General features: G+C 34.9%; 1 pseudogene; it reads right to left on the reverse strand.

The window, feature by feature from the left end:
- Positions 1-417: 417 nt before the first annotated feature.
- LOC148547107 (uncharacterized) lies at positions 418-2,859 on the reverse strand (annotated as a pseudogene).
- Positions 2,860-13,922: the final 11,063 nt, after the last annotated feature.

Consider the following 13,922-nt stretch of genomic DNA (forward strand, 5'->3'; position numbering starts at 1 on the left):
AATCATAACAAGTAATATATATAAATAAAAACTAAATTAAAAATTATTTAAAGGTAATAAAAAAAAGTTATCAGTCCAAACTTGATCATACCTAATTCCAACTTCACCAAATCCTTAATGAGCTTTTCAAAACAAGTTTTGGAGAGTTTTAGAGCTAATTTTGTGTACAAAATTAATGCCTCAGCTATAATTGGAATTAGAGAATTTCTATAATTATTCAACATCCTTCCTTGAGTATTAAATGCCAATTTTGAAGCTACCGTAGAAACCAAGGGCGGAGCTAGGCTAACTATTTAGGGGGGGCGGTGTTATATTTTATATTACTATTTCTATTGATAAAATTAAAAAAAAAATAAATATATAATCTCAATCAAAATAAGACAATAATATATAAAAATTACTACTTACAGTTTTGTATCATGAAAAGGCTATTCGACGTTTTTTTCTATTTTTAAAATCATCTATAATTGAATTTGTGTCAAAAATAGCTGCTAATTCTTTTTCTATATAGATGACCAAATTGTCTGCAAGAAATTCATCAGCCATCTTATTTCGGAGTCTTGTCTTAACAATTTTCATTGCTGAAAAAGCTCTTTCTGTTGTTGCTGTAGACACTGGTAGAGTCAAAACAAGACGTATTAATCTATCAACTATGTGATAAGTTCTTGATTTTCCCATTTTTTGCAACTTGTTGCACAATTCAGAAAGTGTACCAATGCCTTTCAAATGATTTGGTATATCATGCTGATAATGTTGCAACTGAGATTTCAAAATATTTAGCTCATTAGAAGGAAAGTCAAGGGGATAAAACTTCTCTGCTAACTTGCTGATTTCTTCAATATTGAATGATTTGAAATTGTCCTTAGGATCCAAAGCACAACTCAAAGTCAAAAGCTCTATTGTTTGCTCATTAAATCTACTATTCAACTCTTGTATTTGAGAGTCAATTGTTGCCAAGAATACATCTATTCGATAATGATACTCAACTGTCACACTTGGTTGACGAGATCGACCTCTTCCAAAAACATATTGTGCACTCATATTAGGGACTTCAATTTCATGTTTTTCACAAAAATCTTTAACATTTGCAAGAAAATTGCACCATCCACCATCTCTTAATTGTTGAAGAAGTAACTTTGATGTAGAAAAAATATGCATTGCATTAAGAATATCTTGAGATTGTTGTTGCAGTGCTTGGCAAAGAACATTAGTGATTCCCATAATCTCTTTCATCAAGTGCAAAGTGAAAACAAATTCAAATGACAATAATATTTTACTAACACCATAAGCCTCACCTCTTTGTGCATAAGTTGTCCCGTCTTCAATGATATTATTGAGAACAATATTGGTAGCAGTAAACATTTTTACCAAACTGCAAATAGAATTAAAGTGAGAGCTCCATCGAGTATCCCCAACTCTTTGTAAAGTGCTTATTTGATTCGCACCTTTGCCTGTTTCTAATTCATTTTGAGCAACCAAGTTTGCATTTTCAATTGCTTGAGCTTCTTGTAATTGATCATGTCTTTTTGAAGAAGCACTAACAATAGTGATAATAGAGTTTAATTGAGTAAAAAATTCATGAATTTGAAGTACCTCTCTTGAAGCTGCCACCAATGCTAATTGTAACCTATGAGCAAAACAATGCACATAGTATGCTTGTGGAGAATCTTTAAGAAACAAAGCTTGCAAACTATTCCACTCACCCCGCATGTTGCTAGCACCATCATACCCTTGACCCCTAATATTTTCAACTTGGAGATTATAATGAGAAAGGACATAAATCAATTCTTTCTTTAAAGTTGTTGCACAAGTATCAGTGACATGCACAAGATCAAAAAATCTCTCTTTAACAAAACCATCTAGAGTAACAAATCTCAAAACAATGGCCATTTGCTCCTTTTTAGATTCATCTCTAGCTTCATCAACAATAATACAAAATTTGGCATCTCCAATCTCTTCTCTAATTGAATTTCTCACCTTAGTAGCAAGAATATGTAGAATTTCTTTTTGGACATCATTTGAAGTATACTTAGCATTTTTTGGAGCATTTTCCAAAACATTCTGTTTCACTCTTTCATTGTAAGATCCCAAAAATTTTAACATTTCCAAAAAGTTACCTCTGTTGCTTGAACTTTGGCTTTCATCATGTCCTCTGTATGCACAACCTTGAAATGTCAACCATCTAATGCAATCTATAGATGCTCCTAGTCAAATTCGATTCTTTTCAATCTCTTCTGATGTTTGGTTATGAAGAAGTCTGTCAATATGTTGTGATTGTTTCATCAAATCATCACATGATTTCAGCGCCTTATGATGGAATGAGTTAGGACCTTTGCCAATGTGATTCAAAAGAGCACATTCTTTTTCACTATTTACTTTCTTCCAATTCCTGAAACCATTCTCAATAAAAGCATTTGAACCCGTATTGATTGAAGGTTCCTTAGCAAAAAGAAAGCACGGAAAACAATATATAGCATCATCTTCTATAGAATATTCTAACCAAGATGGGAACAATTTAAACTATGAAGCTTGAAAGCGACGATGACTTTTATCACCAGAAAATGGATAATTATCAAGAATTGGCTGATTTGGCCCAACTTTAATATAAGCCCGACGAATTTCATCTCTTTTATTTGGAGGAAACTTCCAAATCATTGGTCGCATTCCAGGATCTCTTTCCAAACGAAAAACATCCAGTTGATTTGGAAGAAGTCGTGGACGCTTTGAGCTATTCAATGAAGAACTTGAAGTAATGAAATTTGATGACCCCTCAAGTATTGGAGTAGTAATAGTAGAAGCATCTTCATTCTCTTGATCTTTTCTTTTAAAAAATGTATCAATGATTTTGAACTTACTCATAATTCAAATGGCCAAATAAGTTCCTATAATTTAAAATATATTTAGAAAAAAGTGTAAATTACAGTCTAAATCTTTATAAAATATAAAAATTATATTTCAATTTAAAATAAAATATTAAAATTCAAAACAATAATACTAACATTTTAGTATAAATAATATAAAATTGTAATTAAATAGTTAACTAATAAAAAAAAACTAAATATACAAACTAACATATAATAACATAAACTTAATTAACAAATAATAATAAATTAACTAATTAAGTAAATAACTAAATATAAAAAAAATAAAAATAGAACATTTTTTGAGAAAGAGGAGTGAAAAATCACTTGTTAAACTACTCTCTTTTTTTTAATCTGCAAAAAACAAAAAAAATAAGAGTAAAAAAAGTAAAATTGTAAAAGATAAGAAGATTAAAGAGATAAAGAAGAAGAAGAATAGGAAAAGTTGTTACCTAAATTTTTTGAAAGCCAAGGCAGGAAGAGAGGGAGAGGAAGAGACCGGTTGTTTGTTGAAAAATAAAAAAAGGGGATTGGGAAACTGATTAGTGATTATACGTTGGGAAATAAAAAAGGGATAGGGATTGGGAAATAGAAAAAGGGATAGGGAATGGGCTATTGGGCTGGGTTTTGTAGGAATTAAAAGTGAGAGGGGAGGGGGGTTGGAAAAGATAGAACAAAAAGAGAGGGGGGCTGGGAAATAACAAAAAAGGGGATCAGACTATTTTTTTTTTTGAATAAAAACTAAAATTTTGGGGGCCATTGCCCCCCTTTATTTATACGTACCTGCGCCCCTGGTAGAAACCGTCATATGGCTAAGACATCTCTTGCAATCTACCCAAGAATTGGATATTTAATGGAATTCACTTTCTACCAGTTTAAGATGCCAAATTGCATGTCACTCTTTTCTAAAGTCTCCATAAGATATAAATCTACCTTATTATTGTTAACACTCTCATTGAATTGCATTTCCTTCTCAAATTCCATAGCAAAAGAAGTTTCATTTGTATCAAGCTCTTGTGTGCCAATTTCAGGAAGATCTTGATGAGTAAATCTTTGATAGTTACCAATCTCACCAAACAGCCTATAGCTATCAAATACCTTGAATAACATCTCCTTCACCTTTGAAGTCAAAAAATTAGCATCTTATTTTTCATATAACTTCTCAAAACTCCAATTGATCAACTAAAGCTTATACCTAAGATCAAGAATCACTGTAATAAAAATTATCATATTTGTATTTTTTATATTTTTTTCAATACTTATCATACTTGAACTTCATTTTTTCAGCCATGCCTGAAAGTATTAGATCTAAACTTTCCATCCAATACTTAAGTGTAGACAATATTTTACAAAAATCATTAAAATGTTAAGAAGATATAACAAATGTTAAACCAGAAATTTTGTTAGTTGCATCATAAAATATTTTTTAAAAATTTGACAAAGTGTCTTGCATTCTCCCAATCCTCAGACTTAGGGATCCCACCAGCTATCATAGCATATTTTGAGTCTCTCCTCAATCGTTTAAAAGCCTTTTGAAACTTCAAAGCACTTTCAAGCATTAAAAAAGTAGAGTTCTATCTGGCAGGATTATCTAAATGTGTAGTGCCTTTTTTTTTATTCTAGCTTCCTTAATCAGAGCCTTGAACCTCCTAGTACGATTTGGTGGTGCACGTACATACCTAAATGCATTCTTAATCTTTAAAATTGAATCATGCATTTCTCACAACCTATCATTCACAACAAGATTTAAAATATGAGCACAACATCTAACATGTAAAAATTCTCCCTTCAATGGATGTGAGTTCCAATCATCCATTCTACTTTTCAAGTAAGAAATAGCAACATCATTTGAACTAGCATTACTAACAGTTATAGAAAAAATTTGCGATATCTCCCAGCTCAACAAACATCTCTCAATCTTCCTACCAATTATTTTTCCCTTGTGATTCTTGATAGCACAAAAATTCAGGATTCTTTTTTGCAATTTTCAATTAGCATCAATATAATGAGCAGTAAGGCAAATGTAACAACCCGACTTCCGGCAGGTCCGAATCACTGCCGGTCGTCAGGTGTTACTTTTCAGTAGCCGTATAATACTCTAGAATCGGTAATATTTACTACTTATGAGCCTTTCGTACTAGCAGAATTGTGTATGTTAGCTTATTTTTATCATATGCTTTCCTTAGTAAACCCGTTAGTAGTAACCAAAAACATCATCAGAGATGGACACCATAAAATTAAATATCAATCTAACAGCAATCCTGTTGCTATTTGACTTTGCTGTTAGATTGATATTTAATTTTATGATGTCCATCTCTGATGATGTTTTTGGTTACTACTAACGGGTTTACTAAGGAAAGCATATGATAAAAATAAGCTAACATAATATATATATACACTTCAGGTTAGTTCATACAAACTTGGCATGTTTCGATACTTATATATATAGACATATATATAACTGACAACTTCCCAGATACCTAGTTCATATAGAAAACTCCTAGGCTGGTATCCAGGCTAACAGAAGAAAATAATAAACCCTATCCCTCGAAGAGCTACCAAAAGTGAAGGAAAGAAGATGCTAAGGAAACAAAGACCATATATCCTATATCACACCACCGCTAAGGTGCAGGTCTGTAGAACATCATCTCAGGACTAGTCTCGAGCACCTTCTGTAGGGTCCAAAAACATAAGCTCTATTGGTACCTCTCTGAATAGAACTCCAGTGGTGGCAGTCAAGTCGAAATCCTCCATCTGGAAGAAAAAGGAAAAAGAACGGGTGAGAACCTATATGGTTCCCAGTAAGGTGACATCGTGAAAGCGCATCTCTCTCGTGAAACTTAGATTTCTGGTTCTATTGTAATAACTCACTTGCTAAGTCCCTCGCCTACTTCTGTATCGCGGTTCAGACATAACTCTATCCTGACATCTTCCGTTGGGGTTAATGCCGCACCTTACGCTATTCTCTATGGCTACTGTTCCTAGTTTTATTATCTTAATCTAAGCTTTGGAGAACTTGTGATTATACAATTTTAAATACAAACAGGAATTAGAGAATAAAATATTAACAAGAAGGAAATAGCATGTAGCAGAAAGAATGAACAGTAAACAATCACAATCAAATGCGCAAACAATTTATGATGCATGCCTGTTCCTAGCGCAGACCATGAGCTCATGTGTCAGTTGTCTACCCGCAACCTGACGTTACTCGGAGCAAACCCCAAATATGGTCCCTTTACTGTGTCAATTAGACACCTTGGCATCACGGTTACCCGTGTCAATTAGGCATCATTATAATAACATTTCAATGTGTATCACAGTAAGGAACAGTGCTATCAGTTAGGCGAACATTCCCGCATTAGCAATCTCAAGCTATCAGTTAGGCGGGCACTTTCACATTAATAAGTTGGCACAAGGCCCATTCAACATACATTATGCTATCAGTTAGGCGGACATTCCCGCATTAGCTCTTTAGCGCAAAGGCCCATTCAAACAAACAGTTCTCATGAATCATTATCCATTCATGGTTTCATTTTCTTGCTTTTCATCATGCCTTCACATCACCTTATTACTAAGCATACCTCCGTATCACCATGTTACTAAGCATACCTCCGCATCACCTTTTAACTTGAAACCTTCCTAGGGGCAACTTACATCCTTATTCATTTCCTAGGCTTGTTTAGTCTAAAACCTTCTTGGCGACCAATTTTTTATTTAACAGTTAATGTAACAAATGGACTCGAATTCGGCAAACTTTATGTCCACATGTTCGTATTGAACTCAAGTTTCTAAAGGTTTAGAAATCATATTTTTCTGGGCAGTTTGACACTAGATATTGAAGAAAATCCGAGACTACTATCCTTAGATTTTTGGAGCAGCACCTTGCTGTTTTGCTATGTAGTTCTTATGTTGTGAATACTTGTGCACGACCTATTTCTCTTATTAAAGTAACTCTAGAGGTCCTAATATTTAATTTGAGTTAAGTTTTGCTGAATTTGGATTAGAATTGAATTTTATATAAGTTTTAGAATTCTGCTGCTGTATTTACAAAGATTCAGAAAAGAACAGACAGCAGCAGTATTTTTATAAATTCCACAATAATTTTAATTCTAATCCGTTGCTTCTAAATTTTGGTGAGATTATAATCAACACACCTCAGTTTTAGAATTCACAAGTTTTAGGTTCATATCACTTCATTTGATTAATTAATTAGCAATTGGAAGTGGTGCCTTGTTTTCATAAATCAGTTTAGAGTTTCCAGCAAATAACCCATCTTCCAAGTGACTTATTTAAATCTAAAAGATAGATATGGACATAAAACTTGTACTCACTTAAAATAGACTGATAGATCTTTAAAATCCTTTTGGAAGTAACTCAAAATTTCGTTTAAATCAAAAGTTATAGCATCTAGAAGTTAGTACTGTAGAACTAGAAAACCAGAAAATTCTGCAGCAACCACTAAAATTCAAAAATTCATACCTTCCAAACCACTATGCCAAATTCCATGAAATTTTTATGGGATAATCTTGACTTATAGGACTTTGTTAAAAAAATGGGTTGGTTTGAAAATCATATCCAGATTATTTCCAGTTTTTGTTTTAAGTTACTGTCGAAACAGTTTAAAAATTTCTGCAGCAAGACTTCTCAATTTCACTAACCAAATTTAGTCATGTAGGTTTTCAACTAACCGTTTTGGTTTCCTAAGCTTCTCATCATCTCTTAGTCATCATCTATCTTTATTTCACCTATCTAGACTCACTAAACTTAGTCTTAAAGCTCTTGTCAACTTAATCATTCATATATCATAAGTTCATTTAAGAGCATAGCATTACCATAAAATTCTGCATGCTAGCACATCAACCATCTTCATTATTATCATACATAATCCAACATCATAACTAGCAGCAACTACTCATTTCATCATTAACAAAGATCATTTACATAAACATAAACATACAATTACACTAACTTAACCCCTACCTCAATGGAGTTCACCCTTGCTCAAGTAATCGGTTCTAGCTTTACTTCAATTAACTTTGGCCAGCTTGAAAAGAGTTCTTGGAGGATGGTTGGTGTGAATTTCATTGCTAAATTTTGAAAAAGAAGAACTTGGTGAAGATGGTGAGGCTGCTGGTTCCTCCCCCTTCAAGCTTCGGTTAGCTTCCTATCTCATTTACACTCATTCCCTTTTTTTTTTCTCAGTTTAGCTCTCTCTTTCTTTTCTCTCTTTCATTTGTGCTCTAGTTCAGCAAATTTTGAGAAGCATATGGTAATTTACAGGAAGAATAAAAGAGAGATGTGAGAGGGATATGTTGCATTCAACAATGAGGAGGAATCAACACCTAGCTTCTCATTAATTGCAAGGCTCCACTAATGGCCTAACCATGGAGCGTAACCATGATTACATGACTTTGGTTATGACAAGGGGAGAGAGTATAGTTTGTAAGCTAATCATGATTAGTTCTTTCTCCTCTCAATCTTGATCATGATTCGGTCATGAAAAAGGGAAAAGGGAGGTGGTTTGATTAATTATGGTTCATAGTAGATTAGTGGTTCAGTTTAAGTTTGGTTAGATTTTAATTAAGCTAAGTGTTTCGGTTCTTTATTTTTCCTCTAGATAATCTTTCTATTGGCTTCACGAATTTAGATTGAAGATAGCTTCCTTGAAGCTTTGGCCAAATTGCCAAAGAGAGGAAAGGAAACGGTTCAATAACTAAACCGTAAGATTACTATTTTCAAACCGTACCAGTTTAAACAACCGGCAACTTAGATATTAACTGCAGAGAGTATCTCGACTCTGAATAAAATTTAGACTGTTCTACTAAGCTAAAATTGTTAAGAATATCTAGTAGTAAATATTCCATAGATGAATTTAACTCGACCGTCAAATTCATCATTAACGGTACGATTTTTTGCTTAGGACACGCTTTTATCTCTCACGTCATATCTATTTTTTTCACTTATCAAGTCTAAGTCCACCTTATTATTTTATGATTAGGTGATTCTCAGATATTTATCAAATTTCTCATCACAGAATTCGTAGCAACTATGATCCTTCCAGGAGTTGAAAACTTGAGTTGCAAACAACTCATATAATAACGAAAATCCTCCCCCACAACATGCGAAAAAGGCAATTCATCCACAATAATCATTTTAGCAAGGGCTTGTCTACAAAGATCAATATCAAAACACACAGTAGAAAGTGAACTACCTATCCCTTTCCTATCATCTTTTATTACATATTGAAAACAAATAATCTTTTGAGTAAAGGTCTAATGTCTCCTTAGAAAATTTTTTGCATTGTGACAACAAGTAATTTTTCATGTTACTGGTGCCATTTTTATGTGTATCACAAGCACAACTATCCCCATACCAATTGCATTTAGCTCTAGGATACTGTGGATTAATAGTTTCATCTTTAGTAAGGTGATCCATGTCCAAAACCTAGGTCTACAAGGCTTTCTCTTATCTTTGTTGGTCTCAGTTTCAGTGGTGTCCTCAACAGGAGCTTCTTCAACAGTGCGCCTCTTTCCTCGACCTCTATTAGCAAGCTTTCATGTGTTTCTACGAGGAGCTGGTGCAGCAGGCAATGCGTCGGAGATATGATGCTTGCGGATTCATTCGAAAGAGCAACAACAGCTCCTATTGCTCCTCCAGTGTCGCCCATATTCTCACTTGAATTGATATCAAACTGCATAAATAAATTCATTGAACAACAAAACAAAATTACTAGCAATTTCAAAAAAGCAATAACAACTACAATGAACAAATAATTAAAAAAATCAAAAGCAGAAACACAACAAAATAAAATTACTAGCAATTTAAAAAAATCAACAACAAATACATTAACAAATAAATAAAATTACTAGCAATTTCAACACAACAAATACATTGAACAATGAACAACAATCAGCACAACAATACATCAACAACAAAATAAAATTACTAGAAATTTCAGCACAACAAATACATTGAAAAATGAACAACAATCAACAACAAGTACATTGAACAAATACACTAAAAAAATACATTGAACAGAAATTAAATACCAGACTCGGAGGCTCCATATCAGACTTGGCGGCTGCTGTGGGTTTTGACCGCAACGACAAAAACGGTGATGTGGGTGGCTGGGTGCTGTCCGCGAAGGTGCCGTCTAGCGAGTCAGCGACGATGTTGTGGTCTGTGGAGGACGACGGTGCTGGGACGTGCTAGGGTTCGGCACTGGAGCTTGAGGTTTCTTCGCGAGAGTGAGGCTGCAGCGCAGCGCTAGGTTTAGGACCAGCGACGGTGGAGGACGACAGTGCTGGGGCTCAGTGCTGCCGTGCTGGGGCTTGAGGTTTCTTTGAGAGACTGCGAGAGAAGCTGCGGCGCTCCACTAGGATTAGGAATTTAGGTTAGGTTATCTGATTTGGGGGTTGGTTCAATGGTTTTGGTTGGTTTTTAAGTGAATCGGTTCGGTTAGGGTTTTCAATGTCAGAACCGAAAATCGAACCACAGAAAAAACAACCAAACATGGTATTTTCGGTTTTTAATTTTTTCGATTTTCAATTTTTTCGGTTTGGTTAGTCCGTTTTGTTCATTCCGGAATGATTTTGAACACCTGTTAATTATTAGTGGGCGTTGGCCGACGCCGTGGTTGGCGAAGAAGAAGATCCCCTCGAATAAAGAGCGTCCTAGTGTGTGTAAGGCTTCTCAATAACACCGCGAGGTACTCCAGAGGATCGTGATTTTAGCGCCGCTTTTGGGAACCACGTTGGAGGTCGTCACTGTGAGGTTAGGGGGTGTTGGCCGACTATTCCTTCTCTGTGTCTCTTTCTATGATTTATTCTGTGAAACACTAATATGTCTCTCCGCTATGAATGTTGTGTCTCTTTTGTTTATAAAAAACGAATTGCATTGTGTTCTGTGCTTCCATGCAAGTCCGACGACGTCAATGTCAAGTCCTTTTCGGCAACGACGATGCCCCTTCCTCTCTACCCTTACCCATTACGATGTGAGATATCCTGGGAGTGAACCACGATCGAAGAGGAGAAAGAAAACAAGGTCATAGAGGTTTACCCTAATTAGATTGCACATAGATAATGTTGGAAATTTAAAAATATAATGAGGATATTTTAGAAATAAAATGTTATTTGTTGTGAAATAAAAGATATATATATAATAGAGATGTACAAATAGAAGACTCTAGTATTAAAATAATTAGCCCAATAATAATTTATATATATATAATAATATAATATGTTGTAATGTGTATATATATACAAAGATAGAAAGAAGTATTAAAAATAAAGAGAGAGAGAATCGCATCTGTTTATTGTTGCAATCTCAATATAATAAAGATGGTTAATATTGCTATTAATATTATATGTAAAGAGTAATAGAAAATAGAATTTAAAATACTTATAAAATAAAAGAAGAGAAAGAACTGTAGTAGTAATATAAAGAGAAGAGTATTTGATTGTAACATAAAGAGAGAGTATTTGATTTTATTATTTTCTTGTGTCTCCATATCATGCACTGAGGATGTCTATTTATACATGCAAGGAGGCTATAATTTTCAACTATCATTAAATATAAGGACATTGATAATGTAGCCATTCAGCATGGAAAATATGATCTGCTCATGGTCATCCATTTTTATCCTTATCGCAACACTCCCCCTTGGATGACCATTAAGGATTATTGCCTCATTAAAACCTTACTAAAGGAAAACCCTGTGGGAAAAACCTCAGTGAAGGAAAAAGAGTACAATATCCTTTGTGATGGGACTGCCTCATTAAAAACCTTGTCAAGAAAAACCCAATGGGAAAAAACCTGACCAAGGAAAAAAGAGTACAGTCTCCCCCTCTTGCCGACATCATTTAATGTCTCGAAATCGGCGCATCCCAATCTCATGTACCAATCTTTCAAAGGAGGATTTCGGGAGTGACTTTGTGAATAAATATGCCAGATTGTCACTTGAACGGATCTGTTGGACATCAATTGTCCCTTGATTTTGAAGGTCATGAGTGAAGAAGAATTTGGGAGAAATATGCTTTGTTCTATCACCTTTGATGTATCCACCCTTAAGTTGAGCAATGCATGCTGTATTATCTTCAAACAGAACAGTTGGAGCTATCTTATGATCAATCAGTCCACATGATGACAGAATATATTGAATCAAACTCCTCAGCCAAAAACATTCACGACTAGCTTCATGAATCGCCAGTATTTCAGCATGATTAGAGGAGGTTGCTGCAATCGTCTGTTTCGTGGACCTCCATGATATAGCTGTACCACCATATGTGAACAGGTATCCTGTTTGAGATCTCCCTTTATGTGGATCAGACAAGTATCCGGCATCTGCATAGCCAACTAGTTGTGACTTGGATCCGTAGGGATAAAATAATCCCATATCAACCGTTCCATGAAGATATCGAAAGATTTGCTTGATTCCACTCCAATGTCTTCTGGTTGGAGAGGAACTATACCTTGCTAGTAAATTCACCGCGAATGATATATCGGGTCGCGTATTATTAGCAAGATACATTAGTGCTCCAATGGCACTAAGATATGGTACTTCAGGACCAAGGATATCTTCATTTTCTTCTTTAGGACGGAATTGATCCTTTTTCACATCTAAAGATCTTACGATCATTGGGGTACTTAATGGATGTGACTTATCCATATAAAATCTTTTCAAGATCTTTTCTGTGTATGTTGCTTGATGAATAAAGATCCCACCTTTTATATGCTCGATCTGCAGGCCGAGACAAAACTTAGTCTTTCCAAGATCTTTCATCTCAAACTCTTCTTTTAGAGTTTTTATAATTGTTGGAATCTCTTCAGGAGTCCCAATGATATTTAAATCATCAACGTACACAGCAATTATAATGAATCCGGATGCAGATTTCTTTATGAAAACACACGGGCAGATATCATCATTCTTAAATCCGTTTTTGGCCAGATACTCAGTAAGACGATTATACCACATTCGTCCAGATTGCTTTAGACCATATAAAGATCTTTGCAATTTGACTGAGTATAACCCTTGCGAATATTCATTGGATGGTTTAGATATCTTTAGTCCTTCAGGGACTTTCATATAGATATCCCGATCTAATGAGCCGTACAAATAGGCTGTTACCACATCCATTAAATGCATATGCAGTTTATGATATGCAGATAAACTGACCAAATAACGCAATGTTATCGCATCCACTACTGGGGAATACGTTTCTTCATAATCTATACCGGGCCTTTGTGAAAAACCTTGTGCCACAAGTCGGGCTTTATAGCGCACAACTTCATTTTTCTCATTTCGTTTTCTCACAAATACCCATTTGTATCCAACAGGTTTTACATCTGCAGGTGTACGGACTACAGGTCCAAAGACTTCACGTTTTGCAAGTGAGTCTAATTCAGCCTTCATGGCTGCTTCCCATTTTGGCCAATCACTTCTTTGTCGACATTCTTCGACTGATCTTGGCTCAAGATCCTTACTTTCATGCATGATATCTAATGCCACATTATATGCAAATATTTCATTGACAATTGTCTTATTTCGGTCCCATTTCTCTCCTGTAAAGACATAATTTATCGAGATCTCGTCATTTTCACAATTTTCAGGTACCTGAACGTCTTCTGGCGTTATATCAGAATTTTGGACAACTGCAGGTGTCTTTACTATGTCTTTTTCAACAGGAATATTATTTACCTCTTTTCTCTTTCGAGGATTTTTGTCTTTGGAACCGACAGGCCTGCCACGCTTCTGGCGTGTATTTGCTTCAGTGGCTATTTTTCCTACTGGGACATCAATTCGAATTGGGACATTTTCCGCCCTGCCACGCTTCTGGCGTGAATTCGCTTCAGTAGCTACTTGTCCTACTGGGACATCAATTCGAATTGGGGCATTTTCCGCTGGTATATAAGATTTGGTTATCCTCTTTGTATCGGAAAATGCATCAGGCAATTCATTTGCTATTCTTTGCAAATGTATAATCTTTTGAACTTCTAGTTCACATTGCGCTGATCGAGGATCTAAATGCATCAACGATGATGCATTCCAATTAAGTTCCTTTT

This window comes from Arachis ipaensis, chromosome B8 (genome assembly GCF_059453495.1).
Source record: "Arachis ipaensis isolate K30076 ecotype BB chromosome B8, ASM5945349v1, whole genome shotgun sequence".
Taxonomy (NCBI): domain Eukaryota; kingdom Viridiplantae; phylum Streptophyta; class Magnoliopsida; order Fabales; family Fabaceae; genus Arachis; species Arachis ipaensis.